The following is a 17,063-nucleotide window of genomic DNA, read 5'->3' as shown; positions in this document are numbered from 1 at the left end:
GACCAGGACCAGGAAGCAGAGAAAGGGGGGCAATTTCAGCACCTGGTCTGGGTGCTGTTTTGTTAAGTGAATTATCAACAGAAACCTTTCCCCTCATATTGTTTTCAGGAGGGTCCCAACTGAGTGGACTTGGGCCAGAAACACTGTTTCTATCCTGGCAGAATCTGAAAGTGGCAACACAGTCCTGGGAATAACAAGATGAAATGGACAAGGGCAGTAAGGAAAGTTTGTTTCCTTTCTTTTTAAAGAAAAAAGGAGCGCATCGTACTTACAAAGCCGCCTTCACAGTCTTCTCAAGAGACAGGCTCTGGGAACGGGGAGCAGGCAGAGCAGAGATAAGGGGGCAGAGGGACTTCCTTCCTCCTCCTGGGGGCGAGTCATTGTTCCTTATCTCCCTGACCTCCGGGGGCGCGAGGGGGCCACGAAGGCCCGGCCTTTGACCCCCTCTGCCCTCCCTCCTGGCCTCGGCGCCTCGGGTGGGGATTTCCTATCGGCCACTCAAGCCGCCCGGCCTGATCCCGACCCGGAGATGCATTCGAAACTGTCTGCGAAGTGCTTGCTGGAGATGAAGAGGGTTACATAAGCCCGCTGTATTATTATCATCACACACCCCCATAGAACCAAGGCTGCCAGACAAACAAAAGGCAGTTCCAAGAAGAGGAGGAGCAGAGGCAGAAGTTACACTGGGGGTGAATTTCGGGACACTGCTGAACTGGCTGGAAAAAAAGGCAACTCAGTATGTGCATGCAAACCTCCGCAAACAAACTGAGCTGCAGCTGGCCGCCGGCGAGGCGGGAAGGCTCCTTGGAGGGAGGGCCGGGAGGCAGGGCTCCCAGGCGTGCGGTGCCGGCTCCCCCTCCCCAGCAGCCGGCACAGTAGCCGCCTGTGGCAGGATGGAGTGGATGAGGAAGGTGTGGTATTTGGAAAGGCAGCCGTTCCAGAGACCAAGTGCTTAGTAAACACTAATGTTTCTTAGCCTCGGACCAGGTGCTTCTGCTGCCTCTCTTTATTCCTGGCCTCTTGTTTTCCTAGTGATGGTTTGCAGGGAGTTCCCTGCGCCAAGGGCTGAACCGTCTATGTGAGATCTCCGTGGGGCTCAGCTCTTTTCCCTGTGGGAGCAAAACACCCAGCCAGAGGGTTCTTCAGGCCGGAGCTTGGGTCTGAGCAAGTTCTCATTCAGTCCGGGCACCAAACCTCCCTGCCACCCTCCGTGCCCGCACCTGCTACCTCCAGTTTTCCTGCGGGATTCCTGGCACCGCGCCCCACAGGCGAGCAACATCCTCATCCGGGCGGGCGCGTGAGGCTCCTACACGTCTCCGCGAGAATTTCCCGCTTCCCGCCCCACCTCCCCTCACCTACTCCCGCGCATTGGAATATGAATCATTCTCTAAAGAGGCCTTTCCGTTCCTTCCCTCCCTGTCCCTACTCACATCCTCCCCCTCAGCCTGGAATGTCCTCACTCCCATTCCCTTCAAAGCTCAGGGCCAGTCTCATCTTCCCCACAGAATTTACCAGATTTCCCTTCTTTTCTACCTGTTGGCTCTGCCTTCTTGGTTGTAATTCTTGATGTGAGTCTGACTTTATCCGTCTGGGGCCTCGTGTGCTTCTTCGGGGTGGCCTAGGACAGGCACTTCACTGAGTTTAACTGGCAGCCGACCTGGTCTCACCTGGGCCATCAGTCTCGGAGCCAAGTGGCCGTGTGTCACCCCCCTGCACGCGGATGAACGCCGCCACGTGGCGGGGAAGCACTGATGCTGGAGGCTGTGAAGGAGGCCCCCGAGGGTTTGTGATACCCTTTACTCACGTGTATGTTTGTAAATTTTCATACATTAAAAAACAGCTTTATAGATCGTGGGGAGGAGTGTCTGAACTTCACGTGAAGCGGTGGGAGTAGAGCTCAGTGGTAGAGCGCGGGCTTGGCGTGCATGAGGTTCTGGTTTAATCCCTAGTGCCTCTGCTAAGGAAAAGGGGGAACAACATTTAAAAAGGGAATAAACTTACGTGAGTCCAGTTCCTTCAGAACGTGTGTTTGTCGGGATACCAGGGATGCTGGCATCCACTGAGCCTCACCTACTGCACGTCCGACCTGTGAGGTGGCGCTTACTTCACAGAATGCCAGGAAAATTACCGAAAGGTGAGACTTTCCAAAATCGCAGGCTTCTGGGATGCATTTTATGAGGGCATTCCTCTGCTATGGGAAGAATGCGGACTATCATAACAGCAGCTCAACGCGAGGACAATAGCTCTCTGGTGCACTGTTTTATGATCCAGGGCAAAATTCAGAACGTGGGCTGTCAGGTGCTGGATTTCTGTGGCTTTAGTGTTCAAGTGTTCTTAGTGACATTCCCCTGTTATTCTTTGGTGACAGCAATGTGCTTTAAATGCCATCTGTGGTGGCTGGATTGACTGCGTTGTCATTGAAAATACTCGGGGTGTGTCGATGCGGTCCATGCTCTGCCACGCATACAGAATGTTCAGTGAATTAGAAGAATTTTCCCGCCTCTGCTAACTTGGAACAATAGAAACCAATTCAGGTTCTAAAGAGGAATTTTAGCCTCCAGTTCTTGAGGTCTGGGCTTCAGGAATGATAGAGATCCTGTTGCAGTTTAATAGTTCACGGATAGGATCTTTCCTTATGTCAGAAGCGTAACCTGTCTGCTCATGTCAGAGGCATAACCTTGATTGTAGCAACCATGGAAGAGTCCCCACTAGGTTTCAGGCACTGGCTAAAGGCCTTACATGCATTCTTAACATAGTAATTGTCCTGAAATAGAGCTTTTTTTTTTTTTTTTTTTTTTTTAATCTTCATATTACAGATGGGAAATCCGGTCATACAGCTTAGGAAGTGACAGATCTAGGATTTGAATCTTAGTCTGTCTGACTCCATAGTCTATGATTTTTCCATTCTGCTGGAACCTTGGATAGTAAATCATCTGCTGGTTTTCAAACTGGGTTCCAGGGAGCACTAGACTTCCAAGGAAGTGCTTCAGGAATCTTGGGTAGCAGGGAGACCAAGTCACTTGGGCTTGGGCTCCATTCGTTGGATTCAAACAGAGAAGCTTCATTTCCATCTGTTTCATCAAGTGTCTTTAGACGTTGTTTAAACAAGGGTCGTGCTACTAAAAAAGTATTTTTAAACTCTCCGTCTAGTTTAACTTCTTCATTAAAAAGCTACAGAATGTGTGGTCCATAGAGATGAAATGCCTTGCCCAAGATTTTATAGCAGGCTCAGGCTTAACTTCAGATGTCCAAGCTCTGCCTGAAACCCCAGGCCTCAGTGTCCTTTATCTCCTCAGTCGTTAAGTCGCAGGGAAAGTGAGAGAGAGTGTGACCTGACTGTTTCCTGACAGTGTTCCTTTTGAAAAATGAAGGCAGGCATATTCTTCATTTTGGCAAGCTAGACCATTTTTGTCTCTTTGGCTCCAAGTCTAAAGTTGGTCAACATTCACCTCATGGCAAATTAAAGTCAAGCGAGGAGTGAAGTATGGAATTTGTCTGGATGATTCAGGGCTCTCCTCTTTCTATTCAAATCCAAGCGAGTAGTAGAGGATACTTCCACCTGAATCCTCTACTTAACGTCACCTTGGCCTGAGTCTGTTGCTGGAAAACTGTTTACACCCCCATGTTTATCAATCTAGTCAAAAGTGACTTTTCACATGAGACGCAGTAGGTGTGGTGGAGTTATTACTCTTAGAGCAGTGGGGATGGCCGAGGGGAAGTGAGCATCGTACAAGTTGACAAAGCTTGTGTGGACCACTGGTGCATGAAGTCTAAGATTTCACTGCCTGGACATCTTTGAGCCTCACAGGGCCTCAAAGGGCTGTGAGTTCCCCCTACTTTTACCTGATATGCTCTCCCTCCAAGTGGGAAAGCCTCCTTCACTGGCTAGTTCCCTTACAGCTAGACACCTGTACTCCAACTGGTCCTCAACCTAATGAGTTTCATTTTCCTGCCAGCCCACACAGTCATTGCAACGAGCCAATCACATCCTCCCCTGGGAATCAGGGCACCCCCTCACCGTCTTACTACTACAGAGCCTGCTTCCCACAGCTCCCTTCTTGTTCACGCTGTTCCTGAATGCAGCCTCTGTGTTGCCCTGCATGGCATGAAGTGTCTTCTTCCCCTGGGCAGTTAGTATATGTGACTAATCAATGCCCTTGATCCCCCATGTCCTGAGTCGGATGTCCTGTGTTTGGTCATCCCAGCACCGTAGAGCAGGACTACCTCCCTCATCAACCCCGTGAAATGGAGGCGAACAAAACAATGACCAGACATTAATGCTAATATTAAGTGGAATTTTCAGAGAACTAGTGCCAAATATCATATCCTTTGGAGTTTTGCTAAGCGTCAGGCTATTTGCAAATAGAAATGACTTTAACTGAAATTATGTCATCCGGAACTGACCTTTATTAACTTCAAGGCCCTTGAGCTTTCCCATCTGCTCTTTTTAATTTTTACTATTCTCACCTGGAGAGTTTTGGGAGCAACAGCATTGTTCTTTTTCCTCAGACGGCTTAACTGTAGTCCTGCCCAAAGGCAAAGGAATCAAAAGATGACCCTTCCATTCCTGTCATTTAAATCTTTAGCAACTACATTCTTTCAGGACAGGGTAGCAGAAAGAATGTTTCTCATCTCCACAGACAAGAGATGATAGTACACAGATCTTTTAAAAAAATCGGAATCATCCTGATATTAATGTATTTCCAAATTCGCAGCCCTAGAAACAAAGCCTTCGAAGTAATTTCTTTCCCTACACATAAGGCTTACAATAGGAAAGTCATGTTTGTACTGGATTTTGGCTTGAAATTAGTCTTCTTTTCTCCTCAGCATTTCTATAGAATCCAAGCACTTCATTATTCAGTCATTTCCAAATATGAAATGCTTGTCATTCTTGAACAATGATCTAATCTTCCCTTTATGGGTGGAGAAACTAAGCTGTGGAACTTGCAAACCAACGCCAGGACACAGGTCATTCTAAAGGTTGTGGCCACCCGTTGAAATGCTTTCCTCCACGCATCTTAGACGACAAAGTAAAATTGTAACTTGTTTCATAAGCATCATACAACTAGTAGAAAGTATTCATTAAAAGCTCATTTGCATTTTGCCTCGTGAGAGCAGCTTTACGGAGTAAATAAATATACTCCACCCCGCCCCCGCCCCCAACCACCAACCTGAACACCGGTTGTGCCCAAGTCACTGCCCTGCTCTCTGGACTGTTCCTCATACAGATCAAAATATATTCTTAGTTCAGTTGAACAAGAATTCGTTTAAACCACATCTGTTGCTCATCAAACCTCTATATTCGGAGTAGGGAATTCTTTTTCAGAGATAGATTCTGTCTGGAAGGTCTATGACAGCAAACAATCCTCTTTAAATTTCACATTTTACCAATATATATACCGTGCTCGCTTTTATGTGATTATGGAATTCAGGCAAAACCCTGCCCCCCCCCCCACTTCAAAGAATTCCTCACTTGACTAATTCTAAAGAATAAATTGATTTTCTCATCATTTGTTGTGTTTGACAATAGAAAGGCTGACACAGCACCATGGCTAAAATGACAGCTCGTTTCTATTCAAGGGGAAGGAATTTGCGTTAATATTCTTAATGACTGGCATCTTTATGAGAAATGTGAAATCATTTATCCTTAGCAATAACCTGCCTAGGATTAAAAAGTACTTGGTACTTTGAACGGAAGTCATCTGTCAGGAAAAATTATTTAGACTGATGCAAATGAACGGAATAAATTGGCTTCCTAATTATGGGGTGTATATTCAAGTTTGTTAAAATTGGTTTGAGCTAAAGAATTTGGAGAAGATCTTTCAAGAAGTGATCTGACATTCTGCTGGAGAAAAAGATAACACATTCATTTGATAAATTCCTTTCACATTTCCTGAGAATTTCTGGAAATGATTTAAGAAGCAAGGGCGCATAAATCAAGGGAAAACACTTTAAGCAAGTGCATGGATGCCTTGCTAATTTGGAACAACAGTAATGATGCCTTACGGACAACACTGAACAGCGTGTTTTTCGTGATGCCCTAGATTCTAAATAACCAATAGTGTCTTCCATGGGGGTTTGTTTCAGCCTTTCAGGGCAGGCTTGGGTGTGAGCCCACAGTTCAAATTTAAGCCGGCCCTTAACGAGTGCTGTAGAGACCAGTCTGTATTCTGTGAGAGTTATTCCCCATTTAATGGGCATGGTATTGCACACCAGTTAGCAAGTTTTTATTGGAATCTCAGTCTTCTCTTCCTCGCCACCTTAACAGCAAACCTTCATTTAGCTCTTTACCAAAAAGCCTAATAAATTATGATAAGAAGCCCTTTACTGGCATTGGCAATGTAATTAGACTGGGGGAAGAAAAGATGTAAATTGCAGGCAAATGAAAAATCCTTCCATGTAATTAATGATGGGGTTTTACTGTTGAGCATTTATATAGAAGTTTCTTTTGAGAGATAGCATTGATTTTTTGGAGACAAAATGACTTGGGTCGAAATCCTAACCCTACAGGTGTGTAAAATTTTTTTTTAAGTCTGATTCTTTTACTTATAACTAGAATGACTAGTTCAGAATAAGGAAGTCTGAAAGTGAACAGCAGTGTCCAGCATGTGGTGGTACTCAGTATCATTCAGCTTCTCCTTCCTTTTCTGATTCTTTTAGCGTGTTTGTGTCCTAAGCACTGGTTCTGTATTATTTGCCCTGAGCAAGTAAAAAACCCATTCCTTTATTTAGTGAGCCAAGGGATGACCCTGGCCACAGTTGCCTCAGTTTCTGTATTTATTTTTGTGTGTTTGTTTGTTTGGAGGGAGAGGTAATTAGGTTTACTTACTTATATATACTATTTAGAGGAGGTACTGGGGATTGAACCCAGGACCTCATGCCTGCTAAGCATACTCTACCACTGAGCTATACTCTCCCCCTTTTTCTGTATTTAAATATAAATGTTAAATGATGTGAAGCAATAACAATAAGGATCACTTTTAAAAGATGGTGATAATTATTAATAAGAACCTGAATGTTACTGTTGTGACTGCAGCCCTGGGGACAGTTATTCAGGGGATCCGGTAAAATCAAGGTGTTGGGATGGGTGTGGGAAATTGTAGGCAAGCTTCTGCCTGAAAAACAGTGGATTACAGATGCATTTTAAAAAGTGATCGCAGGGAACCATCATCCAAGAAATTCAGAAGTGCCAAATCCAGTCTGTCCCCTCCAGCCTTTTTGTGAGCAGGTGGAGGAATAAATGGCAAATGCAAAAATATACATGTCAGAGAGCAAGGATGGGCCAAGCATCGGAGCTCAGACGGCGCACAGATGAGGAGACAGGAGGTGTGGGGGACACAGCTGACTGCAGGGGGTGCAGTCTCTGAGGGAATATGGTAGAGGATATGCTGAGCCCGAGGGCGGAAAAAGCCTCATTCTGCAGAATCTGCAAGTACCCGTGTCCGGGGCTGGCAGGTTCATTAGTAAGAAGAACCAGAGGCTAAGAGCCTGAGCGGGAGGCAAGGGTAATGGGCAGCGGGGGAGTGATAGCAGGCCTGAAAGGAATTGCTTTAATGCTGCAAACCGGTGCCAAGCTGAGAAACCTGAGACGCAATGTGACTGACTTCCACGAGTGCCCTTTTTACCCTGAAATTCCCTTACATCGCAGTCAGGTTAGGCCGTGCGCTTACGGTGTCTGTGTGCTGGGCTGGAATGCACGAGGTGGGACAAAGGCCATCTTATAAAGCAGGAGGGAGGCAGCAGAGTGTGGTCCTCTTAGCTCACCTAACTGTTCTGGTCTGAGGAAAAATGGATGCAAGTGAATGTAATGGGAAACTCTGGAGTGGGAAGAAACCCAACCAGGGCAGCTGGAAGCGTGAGTTGGAAGAACGGAGGTGGAAAAGTGTATCCCGTGTATCCTGCTGCTTATCTTGAGCTCCCTGGCTGGTCCCTTCCTGTGTCATTGCTTGAACGGCATCTGCAAGGGCGCCGCTGTAGTAAGCCAGCTGTGGTCACCTTTTATCCTGACTGGTTACAGTGAAGGGAAAAGTCATGGAGTCCAACCAGCGGTGAGACGAGCATCACCTTTGTTCATAGAGACAAGAGGTTATCTACAAAAGATGATCCAGGCAGTCAAAACTGTCAGATTATTGACAGAGCATTTTTTAAGGGCTGGCTTAAAAAATTTTTAAGTGAAGTTTGTTTTCTTCTTTTATTATCAATTCCCCCCACCTCCACCCCCGGCTTTGAAACTGTGTGCTTTGCTGTAAAATCCAAGGTTTGGCAAATTGAACCTGCTCAATTTTTAGGTCTTGTGTTTAAGTATTTAGATCAAAACATCTTAAAAGCATTTTAATAGAGAACTCCAAACATCATACATTCAACAAACATTTACTGAATGCTTACTGTATGCCAGGGGCTGCTGCTGCTGCAAATTAAGATGTGGGACCTGCTTTTTCAAACCTATGCTTTCCATACAAACTGTGTTCCTGGAAAGAATTTTCTTGATTGCAGAAATTAAAAATCACTGAATAAACGGAAAAGAAATTGGCTAAGAGATCAACTGAGCTTACAGAAAGAAGGGGAAAATGTGGAATAGGACAATTTAATTAATGGTAGGGGGCTCGTAGTGGCCCATGTCTTGCCTTAGCCCCCGTAGTTCTGTCACATCAATCAAGTTAGTCAAACTCTCAGACCCTGTTTCTTTGTGTGATGGGGACCATGAGAATTGCATGTCATAGAAATGCTGAAAAAATGAAATTAGGTAATGTATATAAAGCACTTAACTTGCACACAGCAGGTAAATACTCAGTAAGTCTTTGCTGTTATTATATATAATATTAGTAAATAAAACATAGGCATCTCTCTCAGTCATTTTGTTCTTTTAAGAGAATGTTGTGTTTCTATTGCTGAATACAGCATAAGCCTTAGAAGTTTTAGATACGGTCATTAGGGGTATGAAAAGACACTGGAATATCAAGAGGATATATTGGAGAGGGTACTGGTTCTGGTACTGTCTGCAGAATATGACTGCCAGTTAGTAGCTATGAACAATAATAATGATACAAGTAACCTTCACATCCTGTTTCTTAATCTGTAAAATGGGTACAATAATGCCTGCTCTATCTACTTCATTCAGAGGTATGAGGGTCAGATAAAACAGGATTGTAAAAATGATTGAAATGGCTAATGTGATATATAAATAATAGTTAAATAATAATTATGAATTGTCCCTGGGCTCTGGTACTGATTACTGATGACTGATTGGTTAAAGGTGTAATGGTGGTTTACAAATATTTTAAGTGGCAATTACATTTCAGCTTATACAGAAATAGATCATAGGCTTGGAGGAAATGTGGAGAAATAGAAGACCTGAATTCTGATTCTTCACTTTTGTCGCAAATCAGCTCTATTAGCATATGCAAATTGTTTAACTCCCTCGTCTTTCTATCTTTTAACAAAAAAGTTTTTATTTGAAAATAATTACCGAAAAACCTTAAGTTTGGCGAACTGAGCTTACAGAAAAGTTACAAGAATAATAGAAAAGACACTTGCATACCATTTACTCAGACTTATCTATTGCTAACAGTTTGCCCCTTTCTTCTGTCAATCGGTCACTCACTTTCTTTTTCTATGTATGTATCTACATTAATATATATTTTTGGTTGGTTGTTTTCCTTGAATTCAATGAAAGTTGCATACATCATGGCCTTATAACCCTAAATATTTTTTGGTGTATATTACCTAAGAACGTAGATCTGTTTTTATTGTTTAAAAGGGGCACAGGTACTTAGTCGTGTGACGTGCTCCACAGAGTTGTCAAAATCAAATGAAATGTTTGAAAGCACTTTAGAAAGTATGAATTGTTATATAAAATTAAAAGTTTCATAAGCTGGGAGAAATCAAATGACATAAAACTTCAGAGGACTTACAAAGTGTAGGCGAGTACAAACGAAGGAAGTCCATTGTCTGTGTGCATAAGAAGCTGGAGATGAGCACTAACTTAGGAGTCTCTGTGATGAGTGAGGGAAACAAGAAAGACGCTCGTGAGTTACATACAGTCCTTCTGCAAGGGCTTGCATCTTTTTGTGTGCTGTTTTTCACTCTAACAGTTTGCCATTTTTTGTTTCTTTTGGTGGAGATTATCAGCATGTTTAAGAAAAGGTCCTAGAAACTCAGGGGCCATTTCTGCCCAATCTCAGAACACCGGCACCGTAAAGAGTTTGGTAAGCGCTCAGCTTTACTTCTTCTGGTACTCCCTTTGCGAGTGAAAGTGAAGTTTTCATTATAGACAATAATGGAGACTCAAGCATGTTTTGTAGAAACGGTCAATGTATAGGCTTAACTGAAAATAGTATGAACAAAGGTGTTCTCATGGACCAAAGACATAATTTTTTGTAGAATCTTTTCTCAGCACACACTGTAATTAAGGCTTAACTCTATGACAAACATAATTATTCTGCTGCATGACCTTCACATTCACAACAGAATTCCCCCTTTCCTCAGCAGATGTCGTACTGGTCAGCCTGATTACTTTATCATCCTAACCAGGTTTTCAATCACATTCTCCAGTGGATTGAAATAGCCAGTAACTTAACAATCTGAATGGAAATACAAAATAACTTTTCCTGTGACGTATTTCTTTCCTTGCTCTGAAAATCATAATGGCTTTCTTTAGATACAACAATAAAAAGAAATCTAGAACGCGTTTGAAAAACAAAACTATGTTTTCAAAACAATTCAAAACCACACTTAAGTATGCCAAATTAAGCTTCTATTTTGAATTATTAAATTGTTATTCTTTATAGTGCAAGATGAAGAATGTAAGTTGATGACCATGAAATACATTTCTAATCCAATAATGATTCATTTTACTTCCTTTACAAATAAATCAGTTTTAAACATAAATTATGTAGGTATATAATGGGATATACACTCACATAATTTATTAAGCTCTGAAGAGTATGGTTCTTAAATTTCTCTTGGGAAAATTCCAGGATATGAGGATGTGTTACAAATGTTTATTTCTCAAAGGGGTGACGTTACTGAGGGACAGCCCAACTGTAGTAATACAGTAGGGTTCCCTAGTGTAATGTATTTTGAATCACTTGAAGCATGAGGCTGTGTAGGAGTTAGAAGTAGGAGTTAAAATACACAAGTTCTCAGGCTCATTACTCCACCCACTAGCTCCTTAGGTGCAGCTTTCTGGTGTATCTACTTTGATGAAATGATGTATCTACTTTGCCTATTCAAACACCGCAAGTGCCAATGATTCAACTCAAGTGAAAATGTTGTGAAGGAGTGGTGGTGAATATTGTCATCACCCCCTGGGTGGCATTCTTTTGGCAAAGGTTACAAAGTGCCTTTACAAACAAGGTTTCAGATCAGGGTTTGGGTATTTCTGTTACAATGGATTTTCCGCGAAGACTCCATCTGAACAGTAAATGTTTTTGCTGGTATTTGTTCCAGTCCCTAGAATTCTCTGCAGGACTTGATTTTTCATCATAGCACTAGCAAGAGGGTTCAAGGTCCAAAAAGAGAGCTGGGTTCATACTTTCACGTTCTCCTTAGTTCTAGTGTATAATGGACACATGAATTCCCATTGCTCTTTGTGGAATTTAATGCCTCGCACTTCTTGATAAAGCCTGGCTTATAGAACTGTCTTTGGTAAGAATGAGTTTTACGATTTTTCAGGCAGGCTTCAGTTTCCTCAGATGTAAAATAAGGGATTTTACTTCGATGATCTCTAAGGTATACCTCTAACATCCTGTGCTTCTGTGGTATCTTACATGCCTTTCCTGGAAATTCTACCCTTAATTCTGATTAGTTAAGAAAACTACAAAAAATAAGATCCAGTAGCTTTGACAGAATGTGTGATAATTTCCTCTTTCCTCTAAATGGTAAAACCTCTCACATCTCACTAGCAAGTTGTCCTACAATTTGGAGATGTGATTTCGAGTCAAAGAATCTTAACCATCAAGTCCCAGTACAAAAAAAATACGATTTACTATGGAGTTTACAGAGCATTTTAATTTATGACATGCAGCAGATAGTGAATACTTTCATTCAGGTAGGACAGGTCTATCTGTCTGGCACTATCTCTAAAATTCTGGTCTGGCCATAATTTTACAGAGCCTTTAAAAACAGACTTGTCACAGTCCCCTCAGTTCAGCTCTCCAGAGAAATTAATTGATAACAGACTCCTGAGTGGCTGGCATGTGAGTGACACCCAGCTCTACAATTTCACATCTAATCAAGGAAGATGGGAATTCTAGTTGGCCTATTGTCTATTTGAATCTGTTTCTGGATGGAATCCAGCTGGCTCAAATGCAGTCTTGGGAGTGATGTGGCACAAGATGGAAGAAAAAATTTAAGCAGCAAACTGGTGCATGAGATAGTGCTTTCCACAGTGTCAAAAGAATTGCCTGGTATAGCTGTAGATTTACTGTTTATTAGTTCTCTAGAATTTCTCAGTGACTAACATGCAATTTTCCATCCCAGTTGCCCTTGACCGTCCTGACTGTGAGCGTGTAATACGGACCTGTGGCAAATGTTAGATAAAGCTCCTTGAAGCTGGGTTTGAGAGATGCAGAGGTTTAAAACTCAACTTCTGCCTCAATGTTTCTAAGAATAGAGGAAACTATTTAAAGATCTATGAAGAATAGCAATAAATGCAACATTAATATTTAATTAAGAGCTAAAATTACATGGCAGCATTTTGAATGAAGGAGATCACCTATGAGAAGGAAATTATGAATGGTGGGAATAGTTGGAAAAACAAAGTTCCGTGGAGGTAACGGGGTAATTTTTCTTCAAGGATGGGGGAGATTTGGACATTCTCAAATGATGGGAGGGCAGCCCCCACCCAGAAAACCAGGATGAGCAAATCCTTAGTGGTAGAAGTCAGTGATGTAAATTGAGGTGATGTTGGACCAGCTTAGTAAAGAACAGAAAGTGCATGGGGGAAGCGGGATGGGTCTGGTGGAAGAGACTACGCAGGTCCTCAGACGCTCGTACTTTGTTCAGACTAGATGCTGTTGAAAACTGGAAGATGGCTATTTTAGAGTCATGGAAGGACACGATAAAAAGTGCCAAAGGAAGATTAGTTTAACAGTGATACGTAAGATGAGCAGGAATAAGGAAGAGATGAAGTATGGAGCTCCATTTAGAAGTACGAGGTGATGCAGAACTGGATTAAAGTCCTTCCCCATTTCCCCACCACCACCCTTTTTAGTTTCAAGGAGAATGTTTTATTTAATTAGACTGGCCTTAAGGGAAGAGCAGAGTCAGCCAGTTAAGGAGAATAATGTAATCTAGACGGAGGGACCTGTGGAATAAAGGTAAAGAGGTTGAGGGTGGCGTGCTCCTGAAAGGTTAAATATTTTGCTCAATATCTCATTATTAATGGTGGTCAGGTTCTAGAATCCAGGTGTCCCATGTGTTTTCCACTGTACCACCATGCTGCTTTTTGCCTAGCTGTAACACTACTGCCACTATCCAGCACATTTTATTTAATTGCTAGTAACATTTTAATTTAGTACTTGCCCAGGATGAAATGTGATTTACCTGAAGCCAAATAAACATGAAGGAGTTCATTGGAGTTTTCGAAACTTCCAAAGGGGTTAGAAGGATTGGAGGAGTCCCGCCAGTGCCACCAGCGAGACTACTAGTGTGGTTGACCAGAAGGGCGGTTCAATGGATCGCTGATTTTGGAGCAAAATAACTAATGAGAATAACAATCTCTCTACATGAAATGTTTCCTAAAACTTATTTCCTCTCTGTTTTCTGTCCTTATTTTTGTGTCAAAAAACATAACTCTGTGATGGAATGTGTTTTGACTGGTATTTTTCCCCCTTCCTCTCCACTCATTCATTTTTCTTTTCTTACAGGGACACCGCCAGTTTGAGAAGTCTTTGCACCGCTGAGATGGTTGACAAGCTGAACATGGAGGAGTGGAATCCTGAATTGAAATCTGAGATGAGACAGCCTGAAATTAAGAAGGTTAGGAATATCAGCTCACGTTCCATACCCTAATCTCCGTGCAAGCTCATCCTGACCTGAGTGGATACCAGCTGAGGAGGTCTAGTGTTAAGCTTGGCAGCTAAACCCAACTTCTGTGCTCACTGCAGATGATGTGTGTGGCTCCAAATATGGCTCTAGTGTGTTGTATCTTTTCCCTTTGGTCCATGGAAATGGATGTGTCAAGAATGACCAATCCAGTCATCAGCCATGAATAACTTCCAAATATATACCGAGATGCCAATGCCACCCTCATGCATGGCAACCCTAACAAAGAACTATATTACAAGTACTTCTGTGGCCTGGCATTTCTCCCATAGGAACCTGGGAGCATGGTTCAGAAAACCCAGATGAATAAAATAAAACTGGCCAAAATCTTCATTAAAAACTTGAACAGAACCCAAGTCTCTTTTGAGGAACCAAAATGCTGTCAGGTCTCCCCAGGTCAGTGTTATTCCCACAGATTTCTAGCAACAGGACTACATTTTTCATTCCAAATCTTGCTGACTCAAGAAACATATTCTTTCAGTCATGCTGCGTTCCTCTGGACCCCAACGTCTATTACAAGAATTTGAAATGGCAAACGCTGTCTTCTGCCTCGAATAATATTATACCTGATCTTGAAAACCATTCATGGGTTTAATATAACAACGTGACTGTAGAATTGTTCTCCTGTTTTGGAGAGAAGCTTAAAATGAAGTGTGGCTGAAACACATAAAAGAAAACGGTAAAGCAAGAGGAGCTAGTAAAAAGGGCAGGGGGGTGGGTGGGAAAATCTTTCCCAAACCTTAAAATTAAGAATGATTTGTCTTTGTCGTGAGTGAAAAAGAGAGTGTCTATGTCACTTGTAAAATAAGTCGTTCATACATTCTGCAAAAGGATGTCAACCAAGGTGGAATCTGAAGGCTTGTAAGCAGAAGCAACTTAAATAGTTCATCTCTTCTTGACTCTAGGCTCTCTTTAATAAAATTATATATCCCTCTCCACCAACATTTTCTTAGTTGAAAGAAGAGAATGATAGGTCTTTTGCAGAAGTAGTTTGTTGTTCTGACTTGAAAATTCATCACTTCCCTAAAGTTTAAAAACACTTTTAATCTGAGAAGAGACTCTTTTTATATAAGGGGGAATATGTCATAAAAAGCATCACAGTATGTCCACGGATGATCAGAAAGTTAGCTTTTATCTGTTTAAAATTATATTATTAAACATTCATATGCACATATATTTACCTGTGTTTGCATTGTAAAGTTATCCCAACTATAGCTTTGGATATTTATGGTGTTTCAGAATGAAATTTCACTTCCAGCACCCCCATTTTCCTTAGGCAATGTCACCATTCTTTTGTTTCCTGGGCTTGATACCCCAGTGTCATCTTTGTCACATGTCTTTCCTTCTCCTCTCTTTGACCAACCACCAAGTTGTTGATACTGTCATTTAGTTCTTCACAGTGTCGCTGATGGGGACAGGCAACTTTTTTTCCTTTTCTGGGTTCCCGGCACCCTCCCAGTTGTATGTCCCTCCCCCATTTCTATCTCTGTCTCTCTCCCTGTTCCTGAAAACCCTACTGCTTACACTTCCCAAGGCATCTATTTAATATAAAGTCCGGCCCCTCTACCTGATGTCCCGATGTGTCACAACACTTTCAAATCTGGCTTGACGTAGCTGAGATGACATGCTTAAAACAGAAGGGTGCTGAGTAGAGGCAACCGAGGACCATACTTCCTCCCCCTCCTTCCTCGTCTTCTCTCTCTTCCTCTCTGACTCCTCTTTTCTCCCCCTTTCCTCCTTCTCCTCTGCCCAGTGCTTCCCTTTCTTGGATTCCCAACCTGCATCTATGCAAATCCTCTGATTCAAAAATACTACATCTTGGTTTAAAAACGATATACACAGTTGAACTCCAAGCCTTAACTCCAGAGATGCCTTTTGCCATCTTGGAAAAAAAATGTATATATATAGCTGTCTGAATGCTTACTATGCTCTAGGCACTGTGTTAAACATCTTACTTTTATTTTCTCAGTTAACCTTTGTAACAAATCTTTGTGATCACCATATCTCCATTTCATAGAGAAGGAAACTGAGTGAACGAGTGTAACTGAACTGTCCCTGCAGAGTTTGAAAAGAATGGAGATGAATCACCACTCGGATTCATCTGCTTAACGATGTGGAGCAAAGTCTTGCCCCGCTCAAGTTCCAACTCCTCCAACAGGGGGCTCTGTTGACATCCCTTTAACTTAGTGACTATTAATAATTGGTACTTAACCACCAAATTCTTTGAATTACTACTTAAAAATTCTGTGTGTGCATGTCTTCCCCTCACAGTTTAACAGATATTCCTCCAGGGCAAGGAGGGTGCCCTGTGTTATTTTGTGTTCCTTTCTGCCCTAGGATAGAAGTACACACACAGGAAATTCTTGTATACATGTGGAATACATGAATGAACACACTGATGCAGCTTCCTTAAGCCTGTTCCTTTTGGCTCTAATTAGAGAAAGACACCTCATGGCTCTTCCTCAGGACCTCAGCTCAACTGCCAGAAAGTAATTGAAGCTGTTTGATATTGAGCATAGCTCCCAGATCTCTTTTACTAAATATAGATGTCATATATGAAAAGGAGGGGATAACAGATGTGAGGTCTCTAGGTGTCTCAAGTAAAAAATACGGCATACCCTCTGCTTTGACTCATTTGCTATTTCCAGAACTCTTTCTTTTTTCTTACCAGCATGAAGCTCTCTAGAGGAAAAAAGGAGCACATGATTTGCAGGGGTCTCTTCTGGGGAGGCTGTACTTCTGTAGATGAAAGTTAAAAGCTGAAGTTTCAAGAATTTCTGGAGGCAACGCCAACCACATCTGTGTACTCGGACAGTCTATTCAGGGGAAGATTGATTATCAGCAGGTGAAGGTCAACAAGGAGGCTTTAAGCCGGCAGGAAGTCTATTCAGAGGACGTGTTATAATATAGAAAGGTGATTTTTAATGCTAAGCCATATTAGTGATGTGAGTTTGAAGATAACGCCCACAGGTGCATGGTTCTAAATTAGTTTATCAATACGTGCACCCTCTGGACAT

General features: G+C 42.4%; 1 protein-coding gene across 7 annotated transcripts in view; it reads right to left on the bottom strand.

Annotated features, from left to right (window-relative positions):
* SULF1 (sulfatase 1) overlaps positions 1–17,063 on the bottom strand; it is a 148,957-nt gene that overhangs the window by 124,945 nt on the left and 6,949 nt on the right. For 3 of the 7 annotated variants that reach the window (XM_032470250.1, XM_032470248.1, XM_032470253.1), the window contains exon 1: positions 273–582. The exons of 3 other annotated variants lie outside the window; for them this stretch is intronic. The gene's annotated coding sequence lies outside the window, so the exon portion shown is untranslated. Of the gene's footprint in view, positions 1–272; positions 583–1,227; positions 1,247–17,063 lie in introns of those variants that run through there. One more of the 7 variants, XM_032470252.1, reaches the window with a different exon arrangement.

The sequence above is a fragment of the Camelus ferus genome, chromosome 29 (genome assembly GCF_009834535.1).
Source record: "Camelus ferus isolate YT-003-E chromosome 29, BCGSAC_Cfer_1.0, whole genome shotgun sequence".
NCBI lineage: Eukaryota > Metazoa > Chordata > Mammalia > Artiodactyla > Camelidae > Camelus > Camelus ferus.
The sequence above is the reverse complement of the archived record's forward strand: the minus strand, read 5'-3'. Positions and strand labels throughout refer to the sequence as shown.